Here is a 15,074-nt window from a genome sequence, read left to right on the forward strand (position 1 = left end):
GGTCACAGAATTTTGTTGATTTTGTTACCATCTGTCTGGATAGGTAATATTTCAGTGTTACAGCTACTCGTCTAGAAGAGTGTTTCTCTCTCTGAGGACGGACCCTCCTTTCTCACCTGGAGCAGCTCCGTATCCAGCTTGTGGCATATCTCAGTCAGCTCTCTGTACATTTCTTTCAGACTTTTTCTGTACTGAGTCATTCTGAACACACTCTCCTTGAGTTGTTCACAAATCTCCTTTGCTTCTTTCTCCAGGGCCTCCAGATGCAGTTGCTCCTCTCAGAGCAACAGAAGCATCCTCTGATATTCATCTGTAATCATCACCTTTCTTAAGACCACGTATTTCTGAAGATATATAGGATTCAAAGCATCGCTTATGTTAATATTCAAAAGAAAACCTCAAATATTATTTCCTTCATGTCATCAAGAAAGTTGTTGACAAACTTTTGGTCTCAGATATCTTCCTGTCCATTTTCTGTGAGTTTCTAGTTTCTTTCCCTGTTTGAATCAAGCTATCTAGGGGTCCCAAACTCTATCATTAAGAGGATTCTTCAGGGTTCTTACTCCATAAGTTATTTCCTCTCTAAACTGGATCTAAATTTTCTCTTCTTCTTTTCTCTGGTTTTTCTAAATATTCTTTAAAGTGATAAACCTCATTTTGTACCATTTTTAAAAATACATATATGTGCTCTAATTTCCCTCTAGGCACTACTCTATTCCTCTTCTCTCCTTGATAGTGACACTTATGCAATGTGTCTTATACTATATGTCTGACAAGGTTTGTTCAAATATGCAAAATTTGTCCTAGGAACACTTTTCATGCCGTGGTTTTCCCATATACTAGCATTCCTTGAACTAACCTGTTCCAGTTGTGATTACTGATAGGTCATTTGAAACCATGCCTTTTCAAGGGAAGAGATCAATATCTTTTAATGGGAATTTAAATGGACCTAAAAAGCTAGACTTGTATCAGTGTTGAGTGGGTAGCTCTTCCCTTCTCCAGGGAACCTTCCTAATCTAAGGCCTGAACTCCAGTCTTCTATACTACAGGTAGATTCTTTGCCATCTGAGCCACCACATAAGCTTCCTGGGGCAACTCTTACCTCCTTGCTTATTTCTTTGGCTGTTCAGTGGATTAATACACACAGAGGGTAACACAGCATCCAATGAACTATTGGAAAGAAGAGCTCTCTGCAGGGCTCTCACTGCTGACTCAGACCATGACCTTGGGCATGGATATTCTTCATGCTTCTACCAGTCGGTGTGTAAGTCACAGTTTCTTGCCTTTGTGTGTCCTTCACTGCCAAAGGCGAGGTCCTCAGTTCTGTAAGATGTTTTGCACATTGCCAACAAGATTGAGACTTGTTCTCACCATTCCATGCCTGTCAGGGAGGAGGAGTTATAATCAATATAATCAATTATAGGAGTGATATATAGAAGTGATATGAGTGATTATAGGCTTTTCTATGTAGAGGATCATGTCATCTGCAAACAGTGAGAGTTTTACTTCTTCTTTTCCTATCTGGATTCCGTTTATTTCTTTTTCAGCTCTGATTGCTGTGGCCAAAACTTCCAAAACTATGTTGAATAGTAGTGGTGAAAGTGGGCACACTTGCCTTGTTCCTGACTTCAAGGGAAATGTTTTCAATTTTTCATGATTGAGGATGATGTTTGCTGTGGGTTTGTCATATATAGCTTATTTATTTATTTATTTATTTATTTTATTATTATTTTTTATAAATTTATTTATTTTAGTTGGGGGCTAATTACTTTACAATATTGTAATAGTTTTTGCCATACATTGACATGAATCAGCCATGGGTTTACATGTGTTCCCCTTCCTGGACCCCCCACCCACCTCCCTCCCCATCCCATCCCTCTGGGTCATCCCATTGCCCCGGCCCTGAGGGAGAAGGTGAGGGTGGGACGTTCTGGGAGAATAGCATTGAAACATGTATATTATCATATGTGAAACAGAACACCATTCCATGTTCGATGCATATATAGCTTTTATTATGTTGACGTATGTTCCTTCTATTCCTGCTTTCTGGAGGCTTTTTATCATAAATGAGTGTTGACTTTTGTCAAAGGCTTTTTCTGCATCTATTCAGATAATCTTTCAATTTGTTAATGTGGTGTATTACATTGATTGATTTGCAGATGTTAAAGAAACCTTGCATTCCTGGGATAAAGCCCACTTGGTCATGATGTATGATCTTTTTAACATGATGTTAGATTCTGTTTGCTAGAATTTTATTAAAGATTTTTGCATCTATGTTCATCAGTGATATTGGCCTGTAGTTTTCTTTTTTTGTGGAATCTTTGTCTGGTTTTGGAATTAGGGTGATGGTGGCCTCATAGAATGAGTTTGGAAGTTTTCCATCTTCTGCAATTTTCTGGAAGAGTTTGAGAAGGATAGGTGTTAGCTCTTCTGTAAATTTTTGGTAGAATTCAGCTATGAAGCTGTCTGGTCCTGGGCTTTTGTTTGCTGGAAGATTTCTGATTACAGTTTCGATTTCCGTGCTTGTGATGGGTCTGTTAAGATCTTCTATTTCTTTCTGGTTCAGTTTTGGAAAGTTATACTTTTCTAAGAATTTGTCCATTTCTTCCAAGTTGTCCATTTTATTGGCATATAGCTGTTGGTAGTAGTCTTTTATGATCCTTTATATTTCTGTGTAGTCTGTTGTGATTTCTCCATTTTCATTTCTAATTTTGTTGATCTGATTCTTCTCCCTTTGTTTCTTGATGAGTTTGGCTAATGGTTTGTCAATTTTGTTTATCTTCTCGAAAACACATCTTTTAGTTTTGTTGATTTTTGCTATGGTCTCTTTTGTTTCTTTTGCATTTATTTCTGCCTAATTTTTATGATTTTGTTCCTTCTACGAACCCTGGGGTTCTTCATTTCTTCCTTTTCCAGTTGCTTTAGCTGTAGTGTTAGGTTATTTATTTGGCTTTTTTCTTGTTTCTTGAGGTGAGCCTGTATTGCTATGAATCTTCCCCTTAGCACTGCTTTTACAGTGTCCCATAGGTTTCCAAAGCCATCTTGAGAAAGAAGAATGGAACTGGAGGAATCAACCTGCCTGACTTCAGGATCTACTACAAAACCACAGTCATCAAGACAGTATGGTACTGGCACAAAGATAGAAATATAGATCAATGGAACAAAATAGAAAGCCCAGAGATAAATCCACGCACCTATGGACACCTTATTTTCAACAAAAGAGGCAAGAATATACAATGGAGAAAAGACAATCTCTTTAACAAGCGGTGCTGGGAAAACTGGTCAACCACCTGTAAAAAAATGAAACTAGAACACTTTCTAACACCATACAAAAAAATCAACTCAAAATGGATTAAAGATCTAAACGTAAGACCAGAAACTATAAAACTCCTAGAGGAAAACATAGGCAAAACACTCTCCGACATAAATCACAGCAGGCTCCTCCATGACCCACCTCCCAGAATATTGGAAATAAAAGCAAAAATAAACAAATGGGACCTAATTAAAATTAAAAGCTTTTGCACAACAAAGGAAACTATAAGCAAGGTGAAAAGACAGCCTTCAGAATGGGAGAAAATAATAGCAAACGAAGCAACAGACAAACAATTAATCTCAAAAATATACCAGCAACTCCTTCAGCTCAATTCCAGAAAAATAAACGACCCAATCAAAAAATGGGCCAAGGAACTAAACAGACATTTCTCCAAAGAAGACATACAGATGGCTAACAAACACATGAAAAGATGCTCAACATCACCATTATTAGAGAAATGCAAATCAAAACCACAATGAGGTACCATTTCACACCAGTCAGAATGGCTGCTATCCAAAAGTCTACAAGCAATAAATGCTGGAGAGGGAGTGGAGAAAAGGGAACCCTCTTACACTGTTGGTGGGATTGCAAACTAGTACAGCCACGATGGAGAACAGTGTGTAATTCCTTAAAAAATTGGGAATAGAACTGCCATACGACCCAGCAATCCCACTGCTGGCATACACACCGAGGAAACCAGAATTGAAAGAGCCACGTGTACCCCAATGTTCATCACCGCAGTGTTTACAATAGCCTGGACATGGAAGCAACCTAGATGTCCATCAGCAGACGAATGGATAAGGAAGCTGTGGTATATATACACAATGGAATATTACTCAGCCATTAAAAAGAATATATTTGAATCAGTTCTATTGAGATGGATCAAACTGGAGCCCAATATACAGAGTGAAGTAAGCCAGAAAGAAAAACACCAATGCAATATACTAATGCATATATATGGAATTTGAAAGATGGTAATGATAACCCTATATGCGAGACAGAATAAGAGACACAGATGCATAGAACAGTCTTATGGATTCTGAGGGAGAAGGTGAGGGTGGGACGTTCTGAGAGAATAGCATTGAAACATGTATATTATCATGTGTGAAACAGAACACCATACCAGGTTCGATGCATGAGACAAATGCTCCAGGGTGGGGCAATGGGATGACTCAGAGGGATGGGATGGGGAGGGAGGTGGGAGGGGGGTTCAGGATGGGGAACACATGTAAACCCATGGCTGATTCATGTCAATGTATGGCAAAAACCACTACAATATTGTAAAGTAATTAGCACCCAACTAAAATAAATAAATTTATTAAAAAAAAAACAGTGATTATAGGAATGATATAGGAGGAGATATAATTTAGTTTTGACCAGACATTCAAAGTCCTTTTAGTAAAATGCTAAAATATTGAAAAAAATTGACATGGGTTTTATTTCCATACCACATTCTAGAATTATATCATTTTGGGTGGTTGGTCACATTGGAATAGGTTGATAATTCCCATTACAATTTTAGTCCTTCCCTATTGGAAAAGCAAAGGATAGCTTTTCTGAAAATTGGAATGTTCAAATGTAAAAGAAATATATACTATGTATTACATATAACTCACAGTCGTCTCTCCCTATCCTTAGTTAATAATCCTCAGGTTTAGCCAATTACATATGATGTTCAGTTCAGTTCAGTCTCTCAGTCGTGTCCGACTCTTTGTGACTCCATGGACTGCAGCATACCAGGCCTCCCTGTCCATCATCAACTCCCAGAGTTTACCGAAACTCATGTCCACTGAGTCGGTGATGCCATCCAACCATCTCATCCTCTGTCGTCCCCTTCTCCTCCTGCCTTCAGTCTTTCACAGCATCAGGGTCTTTTCAAATGAGTTAGCTCTTCGCATCAGGTGGCCAAAATATTGGAGTCTCAGCTTCAACATCAGTCCTTCTAATGAATATTCAGGACCGATTTCCTTTAGGACTGAATGGTTTGATCTCCTTGCAGTCCAAGGGGCTCTCAAGAGTCTTCTCCAACACCAGAGCTCAAAAGCATCAATTCTTCAGCGCTCAGCATTCTTTATAGTCCAACTCTCACATCCATACATGACTACTGGAAAAACCGTAGCCTTGACTAGACTGACCTTTGTTGGCAAACTAATGTCTCTGCTTTTTAATATACTGTCTAGGTTTGGTTATAACTTTCCTTCCAAGGAGCAAGTGTCTTTAAATTTCATGGCTGCAGTCACCATCTGCAGTGATTTTGGAAACCAAAAAAATAAAGTCAGCCATTGTTTCCCCATCTGTTTGCCATGAAGTGCTGGGACCAGATGCCATGATCTTAGTTTTCTGAATGTTGTGCTTTAAGCCAACTTTTTCACTCTCCTCTTTCACTTTTATCAAGAAGCACTTTAGCTCTTCTTCACTTTCTGCCATAAGGGTGGTGTCATCTGCATATCTGAGGTTATTGCTATTTCTCCTGGCAATCTTGATTCCAGCTTGCGCTTCCTCCAGCCCAGCGTTTCTCATGATGTACTCTGAATATAAGTTAAATAAGCAGGATGACAATATACAGCCTTGACGTACTCCTTTCCCTATTTGGAACCAGTCTGTTGTTCCATGTCCAGTTCTAACTGTTGCTTCCTGACCTGCATACAGATTTCTCAAGAGGGAGGTCAGATGGTCTAGTATTCCCATCTCTTTCAGAATTTTCCACAGTTTATTGTGATCCACACAGTCAAAAGCTTTGGCGTAGTCAATAAAGCAGAAATAGATATCTTTCTGGAACTCTCTTGCTTTTTTGATGAGACAGCTGATGTTGGCAACTTGATCTCTGGTTCCTCTGCCTTTTCTAAAAACAGCTTGAACATCTGGAAGTTCATGGTTCACGCATTGTTGAAGCCTGGCTTGGAGAATTTTGAGTATTACTTTACTAGCATGTGAGATGAGTGCAATTGTGAGGTAGTTTGAGCATTCTTTGGCATTGTGTTTCTTTGGGGTTGTAATGAAAACTGACCTTTTCCAGTCTTGTGGCCTCTGCTGAGTTTTCCAAATTTGCTGGCATATTGAGTGCAGTGGTTTCCCAATATCATCTTTTAGGATTTGAAATAGCTTGACTGGAATTCCGTCACCTCCACTAGCTTTGTTCATAGTGATGCTTCCTAAGGCCCACTTGACTTCACATTCCAGGATGTCTGGCTCTAGGTGAGTGATCACACCATCGTGGTTATCTGGGTAGTGATGATCATTTTTGTATTATTCTTCTGTGTATTCTTGCCACCTCTTCTTAATACCTTCTGCTTCTGTTAGGTCCATACCATTTATGTCATTTATTGAGCCCATCTTTGCATGAAATGTTCCCCTGGTATCTCGAGTTTTCTTGAAGAGATCTCTAGTCTTTCCCATCTATTGTCTTCCTCTATTTCTTTACATTGATCACTGAGAAAGGCTCTCTTATCTCTCCTTGCTATTCTTTGGAACTCTGCATTCAAATGGGTATGCCTTTCCTTTTCTCCTTTGCTTTTTGCTTCTCTTCTTTTCACAGCTACTTGTAAGGCCTTCTCAGACAGCCATTTTGCTTTTTTGTGTTTCTTTTTCTTGGGCATGGTTTTGATCCCTGTCTCCTGTACCATCTCATGAACCTCTGTCCATAGTTCATTAGGCATTCTGTCTATCAGATCCAGTTCCTTAAATCTATTTCTCACTTCCACTGTATAATCATTAGTGATTTGATTTAGGTCATACCTGAATCATCTAGTGGTTTTCTCCACTTTCTTCAATTTCAGTCTGAATTTGGCAATAAGGAGTTCATGATCTGAGCCACAGTCAGCTCCAAGTCTTGTTTTTGCTGACTGTATAGAGCTTCTCCATCTTTGGCTGCAAAGAATATAATCAATCTGATTTTTGTGTTAACCGTCTGGTGATGTTCATGTGTAGAGTCTTCTCTTGTGTTGTTGGAAGAGGGTGTTTGCTATGAGCAGTGCATTCTCTTGGCAAAACTCTACTAGCCTTTTCCCTGCTTCATTCTGTGCTCCTTGGCCAAATTTTCCTGTTACTCCAGATATCTCTTGATTTCCTACTTTTGCATTCCAGTCCCCTATAATGAAAAGGACATCAGTTTGGGGTGTTAGTTCTAAAAGATTTTGTAAATGTAGAACTAACTTATTGTTAAAAAAATAAATCCTCATCTAAGTGACCCTGAGCAGTTCAGCCATGTGGTGTTCAATATTCACCGGGTACAGATACATACATAGTTTCAGAAGAGGCGGACGTGATTATGGTGACTATAGTCTCACTGTGGTGTTGGAGAAGACTCTTGAGATTCCCTTGGACTGCAAGGAGATCAAACCAGTCAATCCTAAAGGAAATAAGTCCTGAGTATTCAAGCTGAAGAACTGATGTTCAAACTGAAGCTCCAATAACTTTGGCCATTGATGTGCAGAACTAAGTTCTTGGAAAAGACCCTGATGCTGGGAACGACTGACGATGGCAGGAGGAGTAAGGGATAACAGAGGATGAGATGGTTGGGTCGCATCACCACCTCAATGGACATGAGTTTCAGTAAGCTCTGGGAGTTGGTGATGGACAGGGAAGACTGGCGTGCTGTAGTCCATGGGATTGCAAAGATTCGGACACGACAGAGTGACTGAACTGAAATGATAGTCCCACCATCTGCTGTCTGTTGCTTAGAGAACTAGAAAATGCTATGGTATAATTCAGACCTAATGTGAAGATTGAAAAACAATGGAAGTGATGGTGTAGCTCTAAGTCAAGACTAAAGGTTCTGAGAGGCAGGGATCCACTTGTGTATGTAGTGGAGTTTCCAGGTTCAGGAGCTAGAAGCTCCAGTGTTCATGGCCAAGAAGAGAGAGGGAGAACAGTTCCCCTTGTTCCACTCAAGCCCCCAGAGGATAAAGTGATGCCCACCCACACTGGTGAGGGCTGATGTATTGACTCAATTACTGATTTCAGTGCTAATCTCTTCCAGGAATTCCCTTGCAGAATCTCCTAGAATCCTCCTAGGAGATCACAGATCTCCTAGACCTGTGATCTGGGCATCTCAACTCACAGTGAAGTTGACATATAAATTTAACCCTCACAGTGAGTCTAACAAATGCAGCCAAATAAAGTTTCCCTGCTAAGGATTCAGAGGTTACAATTGTTTTTTCTGTGATGGAAGGGGATATAAGGCTGGGAGGACCTTAGAAAGAGGTTTGGTTCCCCCACAGTGAATATAATGATGCACATAGAGTTTGTGGGATTTTTAGTAGGATCCCATGAGATACCTGTGCTCACTTGGGCAGCACATATACCACAATTGAAACGATACAGAGAAGTTTATCTGTGCAAGGATGACACACAAATTCATGAAGCGTTCCATATTTTGGGGGCTTCCCGGGTGGCTCAATTGGTAAAGAATATACCTGCAATGCAGGAGATCCCTGGGTTGGGAAGATCCCCTGGAGAAGGGAAGGGCTACCCACTCCAGTATTCTGTCCTGGAGAGTTCCATGGACTGTATATATAGTACATGGGATCACAAAGAGTCAGACACGACTGAGTGACTTTCACAAAATGAGATATTGCCTGTTGAGGGCTTGGCTAAGGCCTAATCTAAGCAAAGTGCATCGGGTTGATTGGCTGGGGTCGCAAGGCCCTGCCAAGCTGAGGACACACTGGGTGTGGCCCTTGGGACGTCAGATCAGCGAGAGTTCAGAGCGCTGCTTGTGCACACACTGAGATGTTTCCCAAAGCATATGTGGGTCTGTGAGATCCAGCTGGGTGATACCCTGTTCAGGAAAGTAACAAAGACGGTCCAAAGCAATCAATAACTTGGGAGATGTGACGGGAACACAGGACTGATTTTATCACAGCACAACAGATATTTTCTGTGTGCCAAGACACTAAAAAAGTGACCTGGCTCCAAAGAACAGGACCCTTGATCCAAGAGGTCTTGAGTCCCCCAGTTCCTTCTTTGAAACTTTAATTCTGTCTCTAGTTTCTTTTTCCCAAACTGTGGATTTACCACTTTCAATCCCTACCAGCTGTGCTGGCCACAGCACCTCAGAATAAAAATCAGTTTTGTAATCAGGACTGTGCACTTTAGAATTTTCAATAAACGTTGCTGTCCTGAAACTTCCCTGATGATCCAGTGGATATGACTCCATGCTCCCAATGCAGTGGGCCCTGGCTCAATCCCTGGTCAGGGAACTAGATCCCATATCCTACAACTAAGTGTTTGCATGCCACAACTAAATGATCCCTCAGATTTCCCAGGTGGCCCAGTGGCAAAGAATCTGCCTGCCAGTGTAGGAGCACAGAAGACATGGGTTCTATCCCTGGATCAGGAAGAACCCCTGGAGAAGGAAATGGCACCCTACTCCAGTACTCTTGCCTGGAAAATTCCATGGACAGAGAAGCTTGGTGGGCTACAGTCCATGGGGGTCACAAAGAGTTGGAGTCAGTTGAACACATGCACACACAGACACATACACACACAATACCCACACACAGGGTCACAAGGAAGATCAAAGATTCTGGGTGCATGACTAAGACCCGGGGCAGTGAAATAATTAAATAAATAAATATTTAAAATTTTTGTCTTACGGTAATATCATTGAGTATAAATATTTGCACAGTGGTTTCTATACAAATTACTCTAAAGGTCATTGAGGCAATATAGTATTTTTAAGAAGTCATGTGGTTAATTTAAAAATATTGTACTTGTACTTGCTTGAATGATAGTTGAGTGATAGTTGCTCAGTCACGCCTGACTCTTTGCAACTTGCTTAGAAGACTCAAAATACAAATGAGATTTAAAAACTGATTTTAACCATAAAAGAACAAGAATTGTTTCTTTAAAAAAAAAATGTAGATCAATAAAATTTTGAGCTAAAAGGCTTCGAAGGATATTTTTGAGAGTAGATATTATATTTTAGAGCAGTTTTTGGTTCACAATAATATTGAGTAGAATGTACAGAAAGTTTGTGAAATGAAAACATCTCTTCACTTTCATGCACTGGAGAAGGAAATGGCAACCCACTCCAGTATTCTTGCCTGGAGAATCCCAGGGACGGCGGAGCCTGGTGGGCTGCCGTCTATGGGGTCGCACAGAGTCGGACACGACTGAAGCGACTTAGCAGCAGAGAATTTGAATATTAGAAAATTTTGCTCTTTTTACAATGACGTGTTTCATTTATTGCACTTTGTAAATATGTTAATATTGTACTATATGCCTATAAATGTATCTAGAGAATGTAGACAAAAATTTCCTCACTATTCATAAGTAATTCTTAATAAGTTTTTGGTTGTTATGATTATTGTTCTCACTTTTAAGCTTTTTATTATGGAAATTATCAAATGTATAAACTAGAGAAAATGGTATATTGAACTTCCATGTACCCATAAACGATCTCCAATAATTTCCCTCATGCTTAATCTTATCTCCTTTTTGAGAAGGTTTTTATTGCTAACGTGTTCTATTTTCTTCCTGAGGGTAACGGTTTTTTATGCCATTAGCCTCTAGGGCGGCTTGGGGCTTCAGTCATTGGAATTGATCCTGTGGATGAGAACATTAAAACAGCACAGCACCATAAATCATTTGACCCAGTCCTGGATAAGAGGATAGAGTACAGAACTTGTTCCCTGGAGGAGATTGTGAAAGACACTGTAGAAACATTTGATGCTGTCGTAGCTTCTGAAGTTGTAGAACATGTGATTGATCTAGAAACATTTATACAGTGCTGCTTTCAAGTGTTAAAGCCTGATGGTTCTTTATTCATTACTACAATCAACAAAACACAGCTGTCCTATGCCTTGGGAATTGTTTTTTCAGAGCAAATTGCAGGCATTGTACCAAAAGGTACTCATACCTGGGAGAAGTTTGTTTCACCTGAAAAGCTAGAGAGCATTCTGGAATCAACCAAATTCATTTTGGGTGTTTTCTACTATCCTGCATTCAGTTTTCAAGCGTGGCTTCTGACCCCCTGACACTTGAATGTGCTTGTCTGCCAAGGATTTTATTTTACCTACACTTGCTTTTAGTGGATTCCCTGGTCACTCAGTTGGTAAAGAGTCTGCCTGCAATGTAGGAGACCTGGATTCGATCCCTGGGTGAGGAAGATCCCCTGGACAAGGAAGCGGCAACCCACTCCTTGCCTGGAGAATTTCATGGACAGAGGAGCCTGGTGGGCTACACTCCATAGGGTCACAAAGAGTCGGACATGACTGAGTGACTAATTTTCACTTTCACATCTGCTTTTAAAGACATTCACTTCAGGGAATTCTCTGGTGGTCCAGGGCTTAGGAATCCACACTTTTACTGCTGAGGGCTCAGGTTCAACCTCTGGTTGGAGAACTTAGATCCCGCAAGCTATTTGACTTGGCCAAAAAAAAAAAAAGACATTTACTTCAGAGTAGCTCTGAAAATTTAAACCATACTTGAACCAAAGGCCAGATAATGCTCAATAATTATCTGGTACTCCCAGGACCGCAGCAGTGGCCAGTGGCCTCCATGAGTGGGTGTGTAGGTCTGCTGACAAGAGCAGCTGTGAGAGTGCAATGCATTCTCTGGGATCTCAATATTAAATTTCATCTAGTTGCTAAAAAAAAAAAAAAGAAAACATCTCTTGCCATTTCAATAAACAAGAAATGACACAATCACCAGAGGTTTCTGGAGTCCAAATGAGGTTTCCCAGACCTCCAATCCAACAGATGTCAGCACTCCCCATGGTGATCGCTGAGGAGCTCAGGGGGTGAAAGAAGCAGCCATCTGCGGCATCTACCCCTCCTTAAGTTAAACAGAGAAACAGGATTTGGCCCCAGAGAGCTGAGGGGCATAAGAAAGGAATGAATTCAATGAGCCCAGAGGCTTGCATCTTCCCATATATAGTATGCTCAACTCCTTCACTTTATGTCTGATTTTTCTTACTACAGCCCGTGGAATTGGAAAGTCGGACTGAGTGACTGAACAATAACATCTTTGATGTTCAGACTACCTTCTCCCTTTTTACAAACTTTATCACATGAGTCTCCCTCCTGCCTCCTTGGAGTAGTTTTCTCAGAACTACTGAGATTCTGTCTCCTGGGCTTGGGTCCTAAACATTTCCACCAAATAAAATCTCCCTCTACTTTCAGGGGGAGGCTAATATTTTCATTGACAGTTTCCATCTAACTCCTGGAACTCAGGTGAGTGGGGCCAGGACATGTATGTTGGGAAAAGGTCTAGGGAGAGCATATCAGATGACAAATACACAGCCTAAAACGTGAGAAGTATGTTTAATTTGGTGACTACAGATTATAGCCAGAAAGGTGGCTTTTCAAATGGCTCTAAGGAACTGTGCAAAAGTTATAAGGAGAAAAAAACAGCTATAAGGAGAACCACAGTATATAAGATCATTTGGTGTTAAAAAAAATCAGAAAATATCAAAAGATTATTGCACATGATATAAATGATATATCTCACTAATTTTCATGCATTTTAAATTTTATTTATTTGTTTTTCTAAATTTTAAAATTTACTTATTTTGGCTGTGCTGGGTCTTCCTTGCTAAGCACGTTCTTTCTCTTGTTGTGGCGAGCAGGGGCCACTCTCTGGTTGAAATGCATTGGTTTCTCATTTTGTTGGCTTCTCTCATTGCAGAGCATGGCCCCAGGGTGTATGCGCTTCAGTAGTCACGGCTCCCAGGCTCCAGTCTGGTGCTTGCGGCGCTTGGGTTAATTTAGTTGTGGGGCTTGAGTTTAGTTGCTCCAAAGCCTGTGGGATCGTCCCAGACCAGGGATCCAACCTGTATCTCTTGCACTGACTGCTACTGCTACTGGTGCTAAGTTGCTTCAGTCGTGTCCGACTCTGTGCGACCCCATAGACGGCAGCCCACCAGGCTCCGCCGTCCCTGGGATTCTCCAGGCAAGAATACTGGAGTGGGCTGCCATTTCCTTCTCCAGTGCATGAAAGGGAAAAGTGAAAGTGAAGTCGCTCAGTCGTGTCCGACTCTTAGCGACCCCATGGACTGTGGCCTACGAGGCTCCTCCGTCCATGGGATTTTCCAGGCAAGAGTACTGGAGTAGGGTGCCATTGCCTTCTCCTGCACTTGCACTTGCACTGCCTTGCACTGCCTAGTGGATTCTTAATCACAGGACCACCAGGGAATTTTTTTTTAATTTTTTTTTTCTCTGTATGGAAGGATGCGAGAGTCTGGGCTTATTGAAGTCATCCATGTGATGTGCACAGTAACCACCTCTGGACACCGACCTTCATCTCCTCTTTGAACTGCCCTCAAGGCACACTGTTTTGGGGGCTGCAGTGGATGATGGCCTTTTGGCTGCGATGGCCTTTTAGCTTCAATAGCCTTTATTTAATGACCTGGCAAGTGACATATTTGCCCCAAGGAAAAGTGTGGGAGAAGACTGCAAGTGGAACTGAGGGAGAATGTCTACTAAGTCCCCGTTAGATGTACCTGCTCACTGGGTTACAGAAGTGAGGCAGGGAAAACATTGTTTCACAAAAATTTGTTCTGGCTCGTGATCCTTCTCCTTGAATTATCTGAGGGCTTCCTTGTAAAATCCAGTTTGAATAATAATTCTAAGTCAGTTCAGCAAGAAACCCCACTGTTGATATCTGATCACCCCAAGATTATGATCAAATTTCCTCACTGCCCACTATTAGTATCCAGTCCAGCTGGGCTGCCCTCAACAAAAAATCTGTTAGCTTGGATCAGCCAAGATCCTTTGCAGACCTGTTTCCTCCTCATAGGAAATTACCAGCCAAGAAACACACTGCTTCTGAGTTGTGAGTCCCTACCACCTGTATCTGTTGAAGTTGGATGACCCGAAATGCTAGGGTATCCTTGTCTCTATTATCATTGTTCTAAACAAAATTTGATGTTACCACTTACACCTGTGTCTGTGTCTGATTTTCCTTGGAAACAACTCCCTCAGCTGATTACTGCTCAGGCAGGAAGTGTTCTTCAAGTATCCCCCAGATTCCCACATACTCAAGGATGACCATCTTGGAGTCTGATCACTTTTGTAGCTTCCATATTGGGCCTCGAGTTATTTTCAGAAAATTTATTTCCAACTTTAAAACAATCTTCTTTTTGATCTCATAGTAACTGTGATCCCGGAGGAACATCTCCACCTTGAATTTTGAAATTTCCAAATTTCCACTAACATCACAGCCCTTTCCAAAATTTGTGTGGTCTGACAGTTGGAAGGGTCCTTCTCATCCCTTCAGCTATGACAAGAATGGGCAAATTTAATTCAGATGACCATTATAGCTACTACTGTGGGCAAGAATCTTTTTGAAGAAATGTAGTAGCCCTCATAGTCAACAAAAGAGTCTGAAGTGCAGTACTTGGGTGTAGTCTCAAAAATGACAGAATGATCTTGGCTCTTTTCCAAGGCAAACCATTCAACATCAAAATAATCCAAGTCTATGCCCCAACCATGGACATGTCCAATGATGGACATGAGTTTGAGCAAGCTCCAGGGGTTGGTGATGGACAGGGAAACTGGCATGCTGCAGTCCATGGGGTCACAAAGAGTCGGACACAACTGAGTGACAGAACTGAACTGATGCCCCAACCACTAATGCTGAAAGCTGAAGATGAATGGTTCTATGAAGATCTATGTGACCTTCTAGAACTAACACCAAAAAAGATGACATTTTCATCATAGGGGACTAGAATGAAAATGTAGGAAGTCAAGAGAAACCTGGAGTAACAGACAAGTTTGGCCTTGCAATACAAAATGAAGCAGGCAAAGGCTAACAGAGT

At 41.0% G+C, this 15,074-nt stretch overlaps 2 pseudogenes; one reads left to right on the forward strand and one right to left on the reverse strand.

The window, feature by feature from the left end:
* LOC145522433 (tripartite motif-containing protein 64-like) overlaps positions 1–15,074 on the reverse strand; it is a 94,602-nt pseudogene that overhangs the window by 3,142 nt on the left and 76,386 nt on the right.
* On the forward strand, positions 8,592–8,690 carry LOC145524914 (U6 spliceosomal RNA; annotated as a pseudogene).

The sequence above is a fragment of the Giraffa tippelskirchi genome, chromosome 10 (assembly GCF_054371585.1).
Source record: "Giraffa tippelskirchi isolate mGirTip1 chromosome 10, T2T-mGirTip1v1.2.pri, whole genome shotgun sequence".
Classification (NCBI taxonomy): domain Eukaryota; kingdom Metazoa; phylum Chordata; class Mammalia; order Artiodactyla; family Giraffidae; genus Giraffa; species Giraffa tippelskirchi.